The 15,225-nt window shown below is 46.5% G+C and overlaps 1 long non-coding RNA gene across 3 annotated transcripts; it reads right to left on the minus strand.

Annotated features, from left to right (window-relative positions):
* Positions 1-266: 266 nt before the first annotated feature.
* On the minus strand, positions 267-8,911 carry LOC123257838. 3 transcript variants are annotated; one of them, XR_006507906.1, is made up of 4 exons: positions 798-834; positions 613-719; positions 458-494; positions 267-289 (listed from the first exon to the last, which is right to left on the minus strand). It is a non-coding gene; the product is annotated as an uncharacterized LOC123257838 (long non-coding RNA). The 3 variants fall into 3 exon arrangements; XR_006507907.1 differs by lacking the exons at positions 267-289; positions 798-834 and adding exons at positions 368-391; positions 8,868-8,911; XR_006507905.1 differs by lacking the exon at positions 267-289 and adding an exon at positions 368-391.
* Between the last annotated feature and the right edge of the window lie 6,314 nt (positions 8,912-15,225).

Here is a 15,225-nt window from a genome sequence, read left to right on the forward strand (position 1 = left end):
CCTTCTCTCCTCTGGCTACAAAATGGGATATTTCTGGAACAGGCCACCCACAGTTCGCTCGGCCATCCACTACCAAACTTGACGATGTTCCATGTCCTAGAGCGTCGGCAACCTGAAACGAGAAAAGAAGATACAAAAATCTTACAAGGGGTTCTACATCAAAGTGCTATTGGAACTCATCTTATTATATCTCCTCCTTCAAAGCTCCTGTCCAATGATGACCTTCCTCCTGCTTCTCTTGCTCCAAATGATCCTAACCACGAGCGCCCATTCTTGCTGGACATTGTTCCTGGAAAGAAAAGAGAAAAATAAAATTAATCCTGACGCCGCTAAAACCAAACAAAATTTAGCCAACTTACCTTTTCTTTGACCCTTCACGAACGTGCAAAACCTGGAGGAATAAAGGGAAAATTGAAATAAGACCCTGGATCATGGGAAAACACATATATATATTTACCTGGAAATTGCCATCCCACGCTGCCGACACCGAGGAACTGAAATGATGGAAAATTGAAATTAATACGCTCCAAATATCCCCCCTGAAGAGAATTGATGCCTGAGGAGCTATTGCACTTCCAAAGGATGGTACCTGCTCCAGTATCATCTGCTTACCTGTCTGCTCAATGTCGTCCCAAATTGCTGTCTTTTAATCTTGTCTTGAAGTCCTCATTGTTTACATGTTTTCAATGTTTACATAATCATCCGTCTTCTTCTTAATACTGCATTCCATGTTTTTGATCCAAAAATTTCCTATTACGACGCTGACTGCCGACTTACCAACTATCTGTGATACTCACCTGTGATAACCCTTATCCACTTGACGACCTCCACTGGAAGACTAATAAGAAGAAGAAACCATAACAAAACTTACCCTCAAAGACGACACGACCCGATGCACCAGAAAGACGACGCCCTTGAACACGCCAACCGTCAAAATCCCCTGTCCCACAATGCCGTCCGTCAATGTGTTGTCCTAAATGTCTCCCTGAAATGCAAAAACTCACAAACTCTTAAATTTTCTTCCTATATTTACACATTTCTGCGATGAGTGCTGCCAACCTGCCCGGCCTGGTGGTCGGAGTTGCCACCTGGGGCAAAGCACCAGAAACGAGAGCTGCCAACTGGTCCCGCCTGGCATATGGAGTTGCCACCTAGCGCCAAGACGACCATGGGACGAATGCGACCCGACGACCCCAGAAACAACAACAGGAGAAAGTGCTCTCTCCAGGAGCCCGCCAATTTCATGGAAAGTCTCCCGGAACAAAAGTTGCCCTCTGGGTAATACTCCGGGAGACTTTTCTCTTCCCAGCATTCTCACAACCATTTGGGCCCTGGAGCAGCGAGGACTGGTCTTAAACCAGCCCGCCAAATCTTTGAAATTTGAATTTGAATTTGTTTAAAGTGTAAAACGCCAAGTAAAAGTTATTAGTAAAATTCATACAATTCCTTTAAAAGAAAACAAATAAAAAACAAGAAAGGAAAGCAAACTTCGGGCGGAGCCGAAGTTTATATACCCTTGCAGTTGAGTTGCAGTCCGCTAGGTGGCGCCACGCATCTTATATTATTAGATATATAGCGGATCGTATATAGTCGGCCGATCCTTATGAAATTTGGCATATCGAATTATTTTGCCAAAAGAGGAATCCATTGAAACTCATATCCTTCTAACTTGAAAAACAACGAAGTTATAGCATTTCCGATCAATCAGTTATATGACAGCTATAGGATATAGTTGGCCGATCCTTATGAAATTCGACAAATCAGATTGTTTCCCAAAATAGAATCTGTACCAAATCCCATCTTTCTAACTTAAAAAACAACAAAGTAATGCCAATTTCGATCGTTCTATGACAGCTATAGGATATAGTCGGCCGATCCTTATGAAATTTTGTACACAAGATATTTCGGTCAAATATAACATGTGTGGAAAGTCTCAACCCTCCAACTTAAAAAACACCAAAGTTATGGCATTTCCGATCATTCAGTTATATGGCAGCTATAGGATATAGTCGACCGATCCCGGCCGTTCCGACTTATATACTGCCTGCAAAGGAAAAAAGGGTGTGTGCAAAGTTTCAACTCGATAGCTTTAAAACTGAGAGACTAGTTTGCGTAGAAACAGACAGACGGACAGACGGACCGACGGACAGACGGACAGACGGACATGCTTATATCGACTCAGGAGGTGATCCTGATCAAGAATATATATACTTTATAGGGTCGGAGATGTCTCCTTCACTGCGTTGCACACTTTTGACCAAAATTATAATACCCTCTGCAAGGGTATAAAAAAACAAGTTGAAGTGACTTATTAATTAAAAGGAGACTTAAAAAGGAGATATGGAGGACACAAGGACAGAAATACAAAAGGAGATGGACAATTTCAACCTGGACAACATCGAGCCATTTACTTCGTTGGACTCCTTTGAGATGGCCATGATCTGCCTGCAGGCCTTATGGTGGTGAGTCCACTGAGAAAATTGAACTTTCTTTCCCCTATTCGGGGCGTCACCCAGGATCCTCATTGCAATCATCAGATGATTCCTGCGTGATTGTGTGTGACGCCAATTTAAGGACTCCCCCCGCTGACCCCTCTTCAAAAGCGAATTCAAAATTGCCTATGGGGACTGAAATTGGCGCGAAGCAATGCACCCAAGCACACTCACAGACACACACACACTATACCCCACTTTCCTCTTCCCCGACTACGGGTCCTGAAATTGGCGCGAACATTGAAATACAAGCAACCAAGACCTTAGCTTCCGCCTTGCCCAAAAAAACAACAAGCCCTACAGCTGATCGTGAGCCACCTGTTGGTTCAAACACAGCCATAAACAAAAACAATAAACGGCTGTTGTCTTCCTCTCCAACTACGCTAACCAACGACATCAAGAGAGCCAACCGGGAGTTTGAACATGTTGCGCCCTAGTTGGACCAGCTGGCCCATCCAAACAACAACACAACAATAAACAACAAATCGCCTATTTTATTAAATAAAATAAAATAAAAAATTAAATAAAATAAATTTTATCTGATGAGTTGTTGAGAAACTTTTTCTCACAACTTAAAGATAGCGATGCAAACCCCCCTCCCCCAATGCCCCCAAAACCACATACAGCCAGATTTTGCAGCAGGAGCCCGAATATTCATCCCCCACCAGACCCGCCAAACTCGCCACAATGAATCAATGAAGTAAACCAGCCCCTAAAAAACCAACTCCGCTTAGAGCCAGCGAGTCCAGCTCGGCAGACATGGGCCCCGTGGTTTTTAATGTTAAAGCTACGGTCCACACCACGCCCAATCATAATCCTCAGGGTCCTGCACTGATGGATGTTTCCTCCCCCTTCCATTACAAGCCAGAAAAGACTCCTGTCTTCAAGAGTCTTTATGCCCAACGGCTCTACATGGAACGGGTGGAAGCAAGAGCTGAGGCCAATAGGGTAAAGGGAAACGGGGCCAGGGAAGGGGCCCAAATTAATGGAAACAGCAGCAATAAAAACAACAACATTAAAACTCCTACAGCGATGGCCCCTCCCATTGTCCCCCTTCGTAAGCCCCCGGTCCCGCTAATGTCCTTGTCCTTGCCCTTCCGTCCGCCTACGAATGCCCTTGCATTGGTCCAATGCCACCGTTGCCAAAAACATGGGCACAAAAAGGGCTCATGCAGACGAGCCTTCGTCTGCATGAAGTGTGCAGGGCAGCACCCCACCACAGCCTGCAAAAAGCCCAGACATGTACCCCCTCGATGCTGCAACTGTGGGGGTCGGCACATAAGTGCCTATAAGGGATGTAGGGTCTTCCAGGAGGTGAAGAGAAGAGCGGTCCAGGATACCCTCTGCCCGGTTGCTCCGCCTGAGCGTCAGCGGAGTCACCGCCCACTAAAGAAGGACGTGGGTCCCTCCCAGAACCGAAACGAGCCGAGCAACAACAACTACTGGACTATCCTTCAAAGTGACGAAATGACTCCTACCCCCCACCATCCAATTAAACAACGGCCCAACAAGGACCCGCGCCACCACTCGACAAGGCAACTGCAAAAATCCCCCCATCACAGGTCAAGGATGGCCCAAACAAATCCGGACCGAAGGCTAAACCAGCAACGGCAACATCCAACGGAACAGCGCAGCAACTACAACCCATTTAGGCAACAGAGGCGACCAAATCCGGCAGAGGCGCATCTGGCTCGCTTTCAGGAGAGGCTCCAACTGGAGCAAGAGGGAAAGGAGCGCTCCCAACGGCTTCGAGGGCAGGGATGGCCAACTCCTCAGGAGAGTTTAATCCAAAAACGGACTGGCGCAGCTCTCAAAAACTCGCGCCAATCCAGTGTAAAATCCCAGCTGCACTGGCACAAGCTGCTGGAGAAACTGGCATTCACCCACGAGGCTGCCCAGTCCAAGCTGCTGGAAAAAGTGGCTTCTATCGAGAAAAAAATAAATAAATTGTCAACACTGTTTATTAAAATTACAAATATGTTTCACATAACAGAGGCCTCACCGGACAATGACTTTCTAGCCAACTTATCCTGCTCTATCCAGACAATCGAAATGGCTTCGATTTTAAATAACAGCCTAGACGCCAATAACTGTCCCTATGCCTAAAGCTCCCAAGAGCTTAAAGATTGTCTCCTGGAACGCTGGGGGCATCCATAACAAAATTGACGAGCTCTCAGCGTTCTTAAGGGGACGTGATGTTGACGTCCTGCTCGTCAGCGAAATTAGGACATGGACCATTGATATCCCTGGATACAAGGCTTACACTGCTCTAAATCCGGTATCGCAGCGCAGAGGGGGTGCTGCGACAATAATTCGTAGCGACCTTGCCCATTCGGTCCTTGTACCTAGAAATGAAGAAGCAGTACAAATCTGCCCTATTGCCGTACAAAATGTCATACTTGCCTCCATCTATTGCCCACCATCTGTGAAATGGCAAAACGACGATTTTCCTCGCCTCCTCAAAGGGATAGACCAACTATGTAATCCACAATCACTGAGGTTCATCATTGCGGGGGACTGGAATGCAAAAAACCAGATGTGGGGAAACGCTCGGAGCTGCAACAGAGGGAAATTGTTAGCGGAAGCAGTCCAAGCAAAAAACAGATAAAACATACTTGCTACAGGAGAGGCCACTTGTTATCCCTTTAACAAAAAGGCAAATCCCTCGGCAATAGATTTTGCCGTGTATTCGGGTTTCCTCCCTACCCACATCTCCATCTCATCGGTATCCGAATTATCCTCTGACCATGTCCCACTCATCATCAATGCGGCACTGGGCAAAACTCCTTTAATCAGTCCAGATGTCGAACAGACTGCGCCAAGACCTCCTCCCCTCCCACGAGGATCTCACAGAATCAAAGCATTCAGGGACCATCTGGAAAAATACATTCTTTTAAGTACTGAAATAAACAGTGGGGAGGATATTGAAGACTGCGTTGGCATCTTACTTAAAAACATTGAGAGCGCTGCTTTACACGCCACTCCCACCGCAAACAACGCCTCCCGATATTCGACCAAACATCCTTCTCGTCACACGACTAAGCTTGATAAACCAGCCAGCATCCTTCTTCAGCTATTGCAAGCATGTTTCTCCAAAATGAAAGAGGATCCCTCACCTGAAAATAAAGCAAAGTTTTCCAGAGTAAGAAACAAGTTTAAAAAAGCAATTAAAAGACTAAAACAAGCCCAGGTAAACCGCATGCTCCTCAATCTTGACCCTGAAGATAGATACAACATGGCCAAGATTTGGAAAATTACCAGGCACATCAAAAGTCAACCCCAATCTGACCATCCTCTCAAGATCCCAGTACAGTCCAGGTCCTCTGGACACTCGCCAGATTCCTCCGACCACATATTGACCCGTTCCTCTAAAGAAAAGGCGGACGCCTTCGTCAAACACCTGGAGGATAGGTTCTCCCCCAAAATGACCACTCTGGAACAGGAAAGAATTGCTATAATAAATGATCTTAATGATTTCTATGCACACTCACCTTCTCCCCCCTCGGCCCCGATTTTCTTTAGGCTGGAGGAGCTCCAAACACAGATTGCTGCTCTGGCGACCGCGAAGAGCCCTGGGGAAGACCAAATCCAAAACGCCCTTATCAAATTACTACCAAAGAAGGCAGTCCTCTACCTATTGCATATTTACAACTCTGTTCTAAGACTCGGCCATTTCCCCCATCAATGGAAACTAGCTGTCATCACCATGATCCATAAGACGGGGAAGCCAAATCATTGCCCGGACTCCTACAGGCCCATAAGTCTCCTCTCCGGCTTTGGAAAGCTGTTTGAGCGCCTCCTTCTCTCCAAGCTTTTCAAGTGTAAGAACTTTGCGGAAGCCATACCAGAACACCAGTTTGGCTTTCGCCCAGAACACAGTTCGGAACAGCAAGTGTTGAGGGTCACGCAACACATCCTGAGAGCATTTGAAGAAAAGGAACACTGCTCGGCCATCTTTTTGGACTTCTCGCAGGCTTTCGATAGGGTTTGGCATGAGGGACTTTTACAAAAACTTTCCAAGATTGTCCCTAAACAACTACACAAAGTCCTCACCTGCTACCTCCAAAACAGGACTTTCAAGGTGAAAGGAACTGGTGGAATCAGATCCAGGCTTGGTTCCATCAGTGCTGGAGTGCCCCAAGGGAGCATCCTCGTGCCCAATCCTATACTCGATCTACACCTCTGACATGCCACTCCCAGATGCAGTTCCCATTATCTCCAGGAACTGTACTCTTACCCCGACCAAGCTCCTTCTAGCCACATATGCAGACGATACAGCGGTACTTATGTCACACAAACAGCCAAAGGAACACGCAAAGCATCTGCAAGCATACCTCAACGTCATCTCCGAATGGGCAAACAAATGGCGCATGACCTTCAATGTTAAAAAATGCGCCCACGTCTCCTTCTTTTCTGTACAAAATATGACCCAAACCAACCAGACGAAACTCCTCCTCAATGGACAGATCATACCTCAGGCTAACAAATACAAATACCTTGGGGTCACATTGGATAGGAAAATAAATATGAGCCTTCACATTTCCCTCCTTTGCATAAGGCTGAGGGCTAGGGCAAAGAGTCTTGAGTGGCTAATTGGTAATAATTAAGCAGTTTATTATCCCCATCTGGCAACATGCCATCCCGGTCGCTGGCCTCAGATTCGGCAGTGATGAAGGTCCAATCTGCCACAAACGCCATTATAAGACGATCACTGGAAGCGGGTAGGCGCACCACTAATAAGGTCCTAGCCAGCACCTTCAACATTAAAACACTTGAGGAGATTTATGGAGCACAAAGTGCTAGACTCGCTAACGCCCTATTAATGCATATAAATCCGGCAGCGCAACACCTTGGCCTTAACCCAGTTACCCCCGTCAGCACAAAAAAACAAAGACCCAGACTATCCAAACAAGTCCTGGATCATTACAATGGCAACGGACAAAACAAGCGAGTCCCACCGAAATCCTGCACTATCCCGACTCTCCTTAGGCTTGAGATAAAGAAGGAGAACGAAGGCTCCAACAGTGATGTATCCAGGACCAAATACGTACACCCAAACCTTTCCAGCAAAGGGATTGACCGCCTAGGTGAGAGGGCTATAAACTGGACTAGGAGATCTTTCATACATGGGGAAATTACCCGCGAAAGGGCTGCTAGGATGGTACGAGGCCAACCCCTATCTATCAGGCGACTTGTTCTTCCAGACGAAATAATCCTAACAGGGGAAAAATACTTCCCACCACCTGTCATCGACCTGCTAAACAGCGAAGGATCCTCACAATTTTTCTCCCTGGGGACCTAACGCTAGCCCCTCCGGGACTGCCTCTCCAAAACACAAACCGATGCAGCTTAACCCGTGACTACTCACTGGCTCCTCCGTAGAAACTCCTCCCATATTCCAGCATCGGCGATGATTGTATCGCTGCCTCAAATCTCCCGGCAACGATGCATTTTAATAGAGGGGGCGATCAAAATTGTCAGACACAGAAACAAGATCGCACAGCCACTGCTCCTGCTTGAGGAATATTTATTACAAATTTGTCTGACTGCCAGTCTCAGGACATCATACTCACCTGTGCCTTCTCTCCTCTGGCTACAAAATGGGATATTTCTGGAACAGGCCACCCACAGTTCGCTCGGTCATCCACTACCAAACTTGACGATGTTCCATGTCCTAGAGCGTCGGCAACCTGAAACGAGAAAAGAAGATACAAAAATCTTACAAGGGGTTCTACATCAAAGTGCTATTGGAACTCATCTTATTATATCTCCTCCTTCAAAGCTCCTGTCCAATGATGACCTTCCTCCTGCTTCTCTTGCTCCAAATGATCCTAACCACGAGCGCCCATTCTTGCTGGACATTGTTCCTGGAAAGAAAAGAGAAAAATAAAATTAATCCTGACGCCGCTAAAACCAAACAAAATTTAGCCTACTTACCTTTTCTTTGACCCTTCACGAACGTGCAAAACCTGGAGGAATAAAGGGAAAATTGAAATAAGACCCTGGATCATGGGAAAACACATATATATATTTACCTGGAAATTGCCATCCCACGCTGCCGACACCGAGGAACTGAAATGATGGAAAATTGAAATTAATACGCTCCAAATATCCCCTCTGAAGAGAATTGATGCCTGAGAAGCTATTGCACTTCCAAAGGATGGCACCTGCTCCAGTATCATCTGCTTACCTGTCTGCTCAATGTCGTCCCAAATTGCTGTCTTTTAATCTTGTCTTGAAGTCCTCATTGTTTACATGTTTTCAATGTTTACATAATCATCCGTCTTCTTCTTAATACTGCATTCCATGTTTTTGATCCAAAAATTTCCTATTACGACGCTGACTGCCGACTTACCAACTATCTGTGATACTCACCTGTGATAACCCTTATCCACTTGACGACCTCCACTGGATTCACCTGCAAACGTACCTGATTAGCTTAAGGAAAAACACCGACAATTGGAAGACTAATAAGAAGAAGAAACCATAACAAAACTTACCCTCAAAGACGACACGACCCGATGCACCAGAAAGACGACGCCCTTGAACACGCCAACCGGCAAAATCCCCTGTCCCACAATGCCGTCCCTCAATGTGTTGTCCTAAATGTCTCCCTGAAATGCAAAAACTCACAAACTCTTAAATTTTCTTCCTATATTTACACATTTCTGCGATGAGTGCTGCCAACCTGCCCGGCCTGGTGGTCGGAGTTGCCACCTGGGGCAAAGCACCAGAAACGAGAGCTGCCAACTGGTCCCGCCTGGCATATGGAGTTGCCACCTAGCGCCAAGACGACCATGGGACGAATGCGACCCGACGACCCCAGAAACAACAACAGGAGAAAGTGCTCTCTCCAGGAGCCCGCCAATTTCATGGAAAGTCTCCCGGAACAAAAGTTGCCCTCTGGGTAATACTCCGGGAGACTTTTCTCTTCCCAGCATTCTCACAACCATTTGGGCCCTGGAGCAGCGAGGACTGGTCTTAAACCAGCCCGCCAAATCTTTGAAATTTGAATTTGAATTTGTTTAAAGTGTAAAACGCCAAGTAAAAGTTATTTGTAAAATTCATACAATTCCTTTAAAAGAAAACAAATAAAAAACAAGAAAGGAAAGCAAACTTCGGGCGGAGCCGAAGTTTATATACCCTTGCAGTTGAGTTGCAGTCCGCTAGGTGGCGCCACGCATCTTATATTATTAGATATATAGCGGATCGTATATAGTCGGCCGATCCTTATGAAATTTGGCATATCGAATTATTTTGCCAAAAGAGGAATCCATTGAAACTCATATCCTTCTAACTTGAAAAACAACGAAGTTATAGCATTTCCGATCAATCAGTTATATGACAGCTATAGGATATAGTTGGCCGATCCTTATGAAATTCGACAAATCAGATTGTTTCCCAAAATAGAATCTGTACCAAATCCCATCTTTCTAACTTAAAAGACAACAAAGTAATGCCAATTTCGATCGTTCTATGACAGCTATAGGATATAGTCGGCCGATCCTTATGAAATTTTGTACACAAGATATTTCGGTCAAATATAACATGTGTGGAAAGTCTCAACCCTCCAACTTAAAAAACACCAAAGTTATGGCATTTCCGATCATTCAGTTATATGGCAGCTATAGGATATAGTCGACCGATCCCGGCCGTTCCGACTTATATACTGCCTGCAAAGGAAAAAAGGGTGTGTGCAAAGTTTCAACTCGATAGCTTTAAAACTGAGAGACTAGTTTGCGTAGAAACAGACAGACGGACAGACGGACCGACGGACAGACGGACATGCTTATATCGACTCAGGAGGTGATCCTGATCAAGAATATATATACTTTATAGGGTCGGAGATGTCTCCTTCACTGCGTTGCACACTTTTGACCAAAATTATAATACCCTCTGCAAGGGTATAAAAAAACAAGTTGAAGTGACTTATTAATTAAAAGGAGACTTAAAAAGGAGATATGGAGGACACAAGGACAGAAATACAAAAGGAGATGGACAATTTCAACCTGGACAACATCGAGCCATTTACTTCGTTGGACTCCTTTGAGATGGCCATGATCTGCCTGCAGGCCTTATGGTGGTGAGTCCACTGAGAAAATTGAACTTTCTTTCCCCTATTCGGGGCGTCACCCAGGATCCTCATTGCAATCATCAGATGATTCCTGCGTGATTGTGTGTGACGCCAATTTAAGGACTCCCCCCGCTGACCCCTCTTCAAAAGCGAATTCAAAATTGCCTATGGGGACTGAAATTGGCGCGAAGCAATGCACCCAAGCACACTCACAGACACACACACACTATACCCCACTTTCCTCTTCCCCGACTACGGGTCCTGAAATTGGCGCGAACATTGAAATACAAGCAACCAAGACCTTAGCTTCCGCCTTGCCCAAAAAACCAACAAGCCCTACAGCTGATCGTGAGCCACCTGTTGGTTCAAACACAGCCATAAACAAAAACAATAAACGGCTGTTGTCTTCCTCTCCAACTACGCTAACCAACGACATCAAGAGAGCCAACCGGGAGTTTGAACATGTTGCGCCCAAGTTGGACCAGCTGGCCCATCCAAACAACAACTCAACAATAAACAACAAATCGCCTATTTTATTAAATAAAATAAAATAAAAAATTAAATAAAATAAATTTTATCTGATGAGTTGTTGAGAAACTTTTTCTCACAACTTAAAGATAGCGATGCAAACCCCCCTCCCCCAATGCCCCCAAAACCACATACAGCCAGATTTTGCAGCAGGAGCCCGAATATTCATCCCCCACCAGACCCGCCAAACTCGCCACAATGAATCAATCAAGTAAACCAGCCCCTAAAAAACCAACTCCGCTTAGAGCCAGCGAGTCCAGCTCGGCAGACATGGGCCCCGTGGTTTTTAATGTTAAAGCTACGGTCCACACCACGCCCAATCATAATCCTCAGGGTCCTGCACTGATGGATGTTTCCTCCCCCTTCCATTACAAGCCAGAAAAGACTCCTGTCTTCAAGAGTCTTTATGCCCAACGGCTCTACATGGAACGGGTGGAAGCAAGAGCTGAGGCCAATAGGGTAAAGGGAAACGGGGCCAGGGAAGGGGCCCAAATTAATGGAAACAGCAGCAATAAAAACAACAACATTAAAACTCCTACAGCGATGGCCCCTCCCATTGTCCCCCTTCGTAAGCCCCCGGTCCCGCTAATGTCCTTGTCCTTGCCCTTCCGTCCGCCTACGAATGCCCTTGCATTGGTCCAATGCCACCGTTGCCAAAAACATGGGCACAAAAAGGGCTCATGCAGACGAGCCTTCGTCTGCATGAAGTGTGCAGGGCAGCACCCCACCACAGCCTGCAAAAAGCCCAGACATGTACCCCCTCGATGCTGCAACTGTGGGGGTCGGCACATAAGTGCCTATAAGGGATGTAGGGTCTTCCAGGAGGTGAAGAGAAGAGCGGTCCAGGATACCCTCTGCCCGGTTGCTCCGCCTGAGCGTCAGCGGAGTCACCGCCCACTAAAGAAGGACGTGGGTCCCTCCCAGAACCGAAACGAGCCGAGCAACAACAACTACTGGACTATCCTTCAAAGTGACGAAATGACTCCTACCCCCCAACATCCAATTAAACAACGGCCCAACAAGGACCCGCGCCACCACTCGACAAGGCAACTGCAAAAATCCCCCCATCACAGGTCAAGGATGGCCCAAACAAATCCGGACCGAAGGCTAAACCAGCAACGGCAACATCCAACGGAACAGCGCAGCAACTACAACCCATTTAGGCAACAGAGGCGACCAAATCCGGCAGAGGCGCATCTGGCTCGCTTTCAGGAGAGGCTCCAACTGGAGCAAGAGGGAAAGGAGCGCTCCCAACGGCTTCGAGGGCAGGGATGGCCAACTCCTCAGGAGAGTTTAATCCAAAAACGGACTGGCGCAGCTCTCAAAAACTCGCGCCAATCCAGTGTAAAATCCCAGCTGCACTGGCACAAGCTGCTGGAGAAACTGGCATTCACCCACGAGGCTGCCCAGTCCAAGCTGCTGGAAAAAGTGGCTTCTATCGAGAAAAAAATAAATAAATTGTCAACACTGTTTATTAAAATTACAAATATGTTTGACATAACAGAGGCCTCACCGGACAATGACTTTCTAGCCAACTTATCCTGCTCTATCCAGACAATCAAAATGGCTTCGATTTTAAATAACAGCCTAGACGCCAATGACTGTCCCTATGCCTAAAGCTCCCAAGAGCTTAAAGATTGTCTCCTGGAACGCTGGGGGCATCCATAACAAAATTGACGAGCTCTCAGCGTTCTTAAGGGGACGTGATGTTGACGTCCTGCTCGTCAGCGAAATTAGGACATGGACCATTGATATCCCTGGATACAAGGCTTACACTGCCCTAAATCCGGTATCGCAGCGCAGAGGGGGTGCTGCGACAATAATTCGTAGCGACCTTGCCCATTCGGTCCTTGTACCTAGAAATGAAGAAGCAGTACAAATCTGCCCTATTGCCGTACAAAATGTCATACTTGCCTCCATCTATTGCCCACCATCTGTGAAATGGCAAAACGACGATTTTCCTCGCCTCCTCAAAGGGATAGACCAACTATGTAATCCACAATCACTGAGGTTCATCATTGCGGGGGACTGGAATGCAAAAAACCAGATGTGGGGAAACGCTCGTAGCTGCAACAGAGGGAAATTGTTAGCGGAAGCAGTCCAAGCAAAAAACAGATAAAACATACTTGCTACAGGAGAGGCCACTTGTTATCCCTTTAACAAAAAGGCAAATCCCTCGGCAATAGATTTTGCCGTGTATTCGGGTTTCCTCCCTACCCACATCTCCATCTCATCGGTATCCGAATTATCCTCTGACCATGTCCCACTCATCATCAATGCGGCACTGGGCAAAACTCCTTTAATCAGTCCAGATGTCGAACAGGCTGCGCCAAGACCTCCTCCCCTCCCACGAGGATCTCACAGAATCAAAGCATTCAGGGACCATCTGGAAAAATACATTCTTTTAAATACTGAAATAAACAGTGGGGAGGATATTGAAGACTGCGTTGGCATCTTACTTAAAAACATTGAGAGCGCTGCTTTACACGCCACTCTCACCGCAAACAACGCCTCCCGATATTCGACCAAACATCCTTCTCGTCATACGACTAAGCTTGATAAACCAGCCAGCATCCTTCTTCAGCTATTGCAAGCATGTTTCTCCAAAATGAAAGAGGATCCCTCACCTGAAAATAAAGCAAAGTTTTCCAGAGTAAGAAACAAGTTTAAAAAAGCAATTAAAAGACTAAAACAAGCCCAGGTAAACCGCATGCTCCTCAATCTTGACCCTGAAGATAGATACAACATGGCCAAGATTTGGAAAATTACCAGGCACATCAAAAGTCAACCCCAATCTGACCATCCTCTCAAGATCCCAGTACAGTCCAGGTCCTCTGGACACTCGCCAGCTTCCTCCGACCACATATGGACCCGTTCCTCTAAAGAAAAGGCGGACGCCTTCGTCAAACACCTGGAGGATAGGTTCTCCCCCAAAATGACCACTCTGGAACAGGAAAGAATTGCTATAATAAATGATCTTAATGATTTCTATGCACACTCACCTTCTCCCCCCTCGGCCCCGATTTTCTTTAGGCTGGAGGAGCTCCAAACACAGATTGCTGCTCTGGCGACCGCGAAGAGCCCTGGGGAAGACCAAATCCAAAACGCCCTTATCAAATTACTACCAAAGAAGGCAGTCCTCTACCTATTGCATATTTACAACTCTGTTCTAAGACTCGGCCATTTCCCCCATCAATGGAAACTAGCTGTCATCACCATGATCCATAAGACGGGGAAGCCAAATCATTGCCCGGACTCCTACAGGCCCATAAGTCTCCTCTCCGGCTTTGGAAAGCTGTTTGAGCGCCTCCTTCTCTCCAAGCTTTTCAAGTGTAAGAACTTTGCGGAAGCCATACCAGAACACCAGTTTGGCTTTCGCCCAGAACACAGTTCGGAACAGCAAGTGTTGAGGGTCACGCAACACATCCTGAGAGCATTTGAAGAAAAGGAACACTGCTCGGCCATCTTTTTGGACTTCTCGCAGGCTTTCGATAGGGTTTGGCATGAGGGACTTTTACAAAAACTTTCCAAGATTGTCCCTAAACAACTACACAAAGTCCTCACCTGCTACCTCCAAAACAGGACTTTCAAGGTGAAAGGAACTGGTGGAATCAGATCCAGGCTTGGTTCCATCAGTGCTGGAGTGCCCCAAGGGAGCATCCTCGGCCCAATCCTATACTCGATCTACACCTCTGACATGCCACTCCCAGATGCAGTTCCCATTATCTCCAGGAACTGTACTCTTACCCCGACCAAGCTCCTTCTAGCCACATATGCAGACGATACAGCGGTACTTATGTCACACAAACAGCCAAAGGAACACGCAAAGCATCTGCAAGCATACCTCAACGTCATCTCCGAATGGGCAAACAAATGGCGCATGACCTTCAATGTTAAAAAATGCGCCCACGTCTCCTTCTTTTCTGGACAAAATATGACCCAAACCAACCAGACGAAACTCCTCCTCAATGGACAGATCATACCTCAGGCTAACAAATTCAAATACCTTGGGGTCACATTGGATAGGAAAATAAATATGAGCCTTCACATTTCCCTCCTTTGCATAAGGCTGAGGGCTAGGGCAAAGAGTCTTGAGTGGCTAATTGGTCCGCACAGCCCCCTACCCAAACC

The sequence above is a fragment of the Drosophila ananassae genome, assembly GCF_017639315.1.
Source record: "Drosophila ananassae strain 14024-0371.13 chromosome 4 unlocalized genomic scaffold, ASM1763931v2 tig00000071, whole genome shotgun sequence".
Taxonomy (NCBI): domain Eukaryota; kingdom Metazoa; phylum Arthropoda; class Insecta; order Diptera; family Drosophilidae; genus Drosophila; species Drosophila ananassae.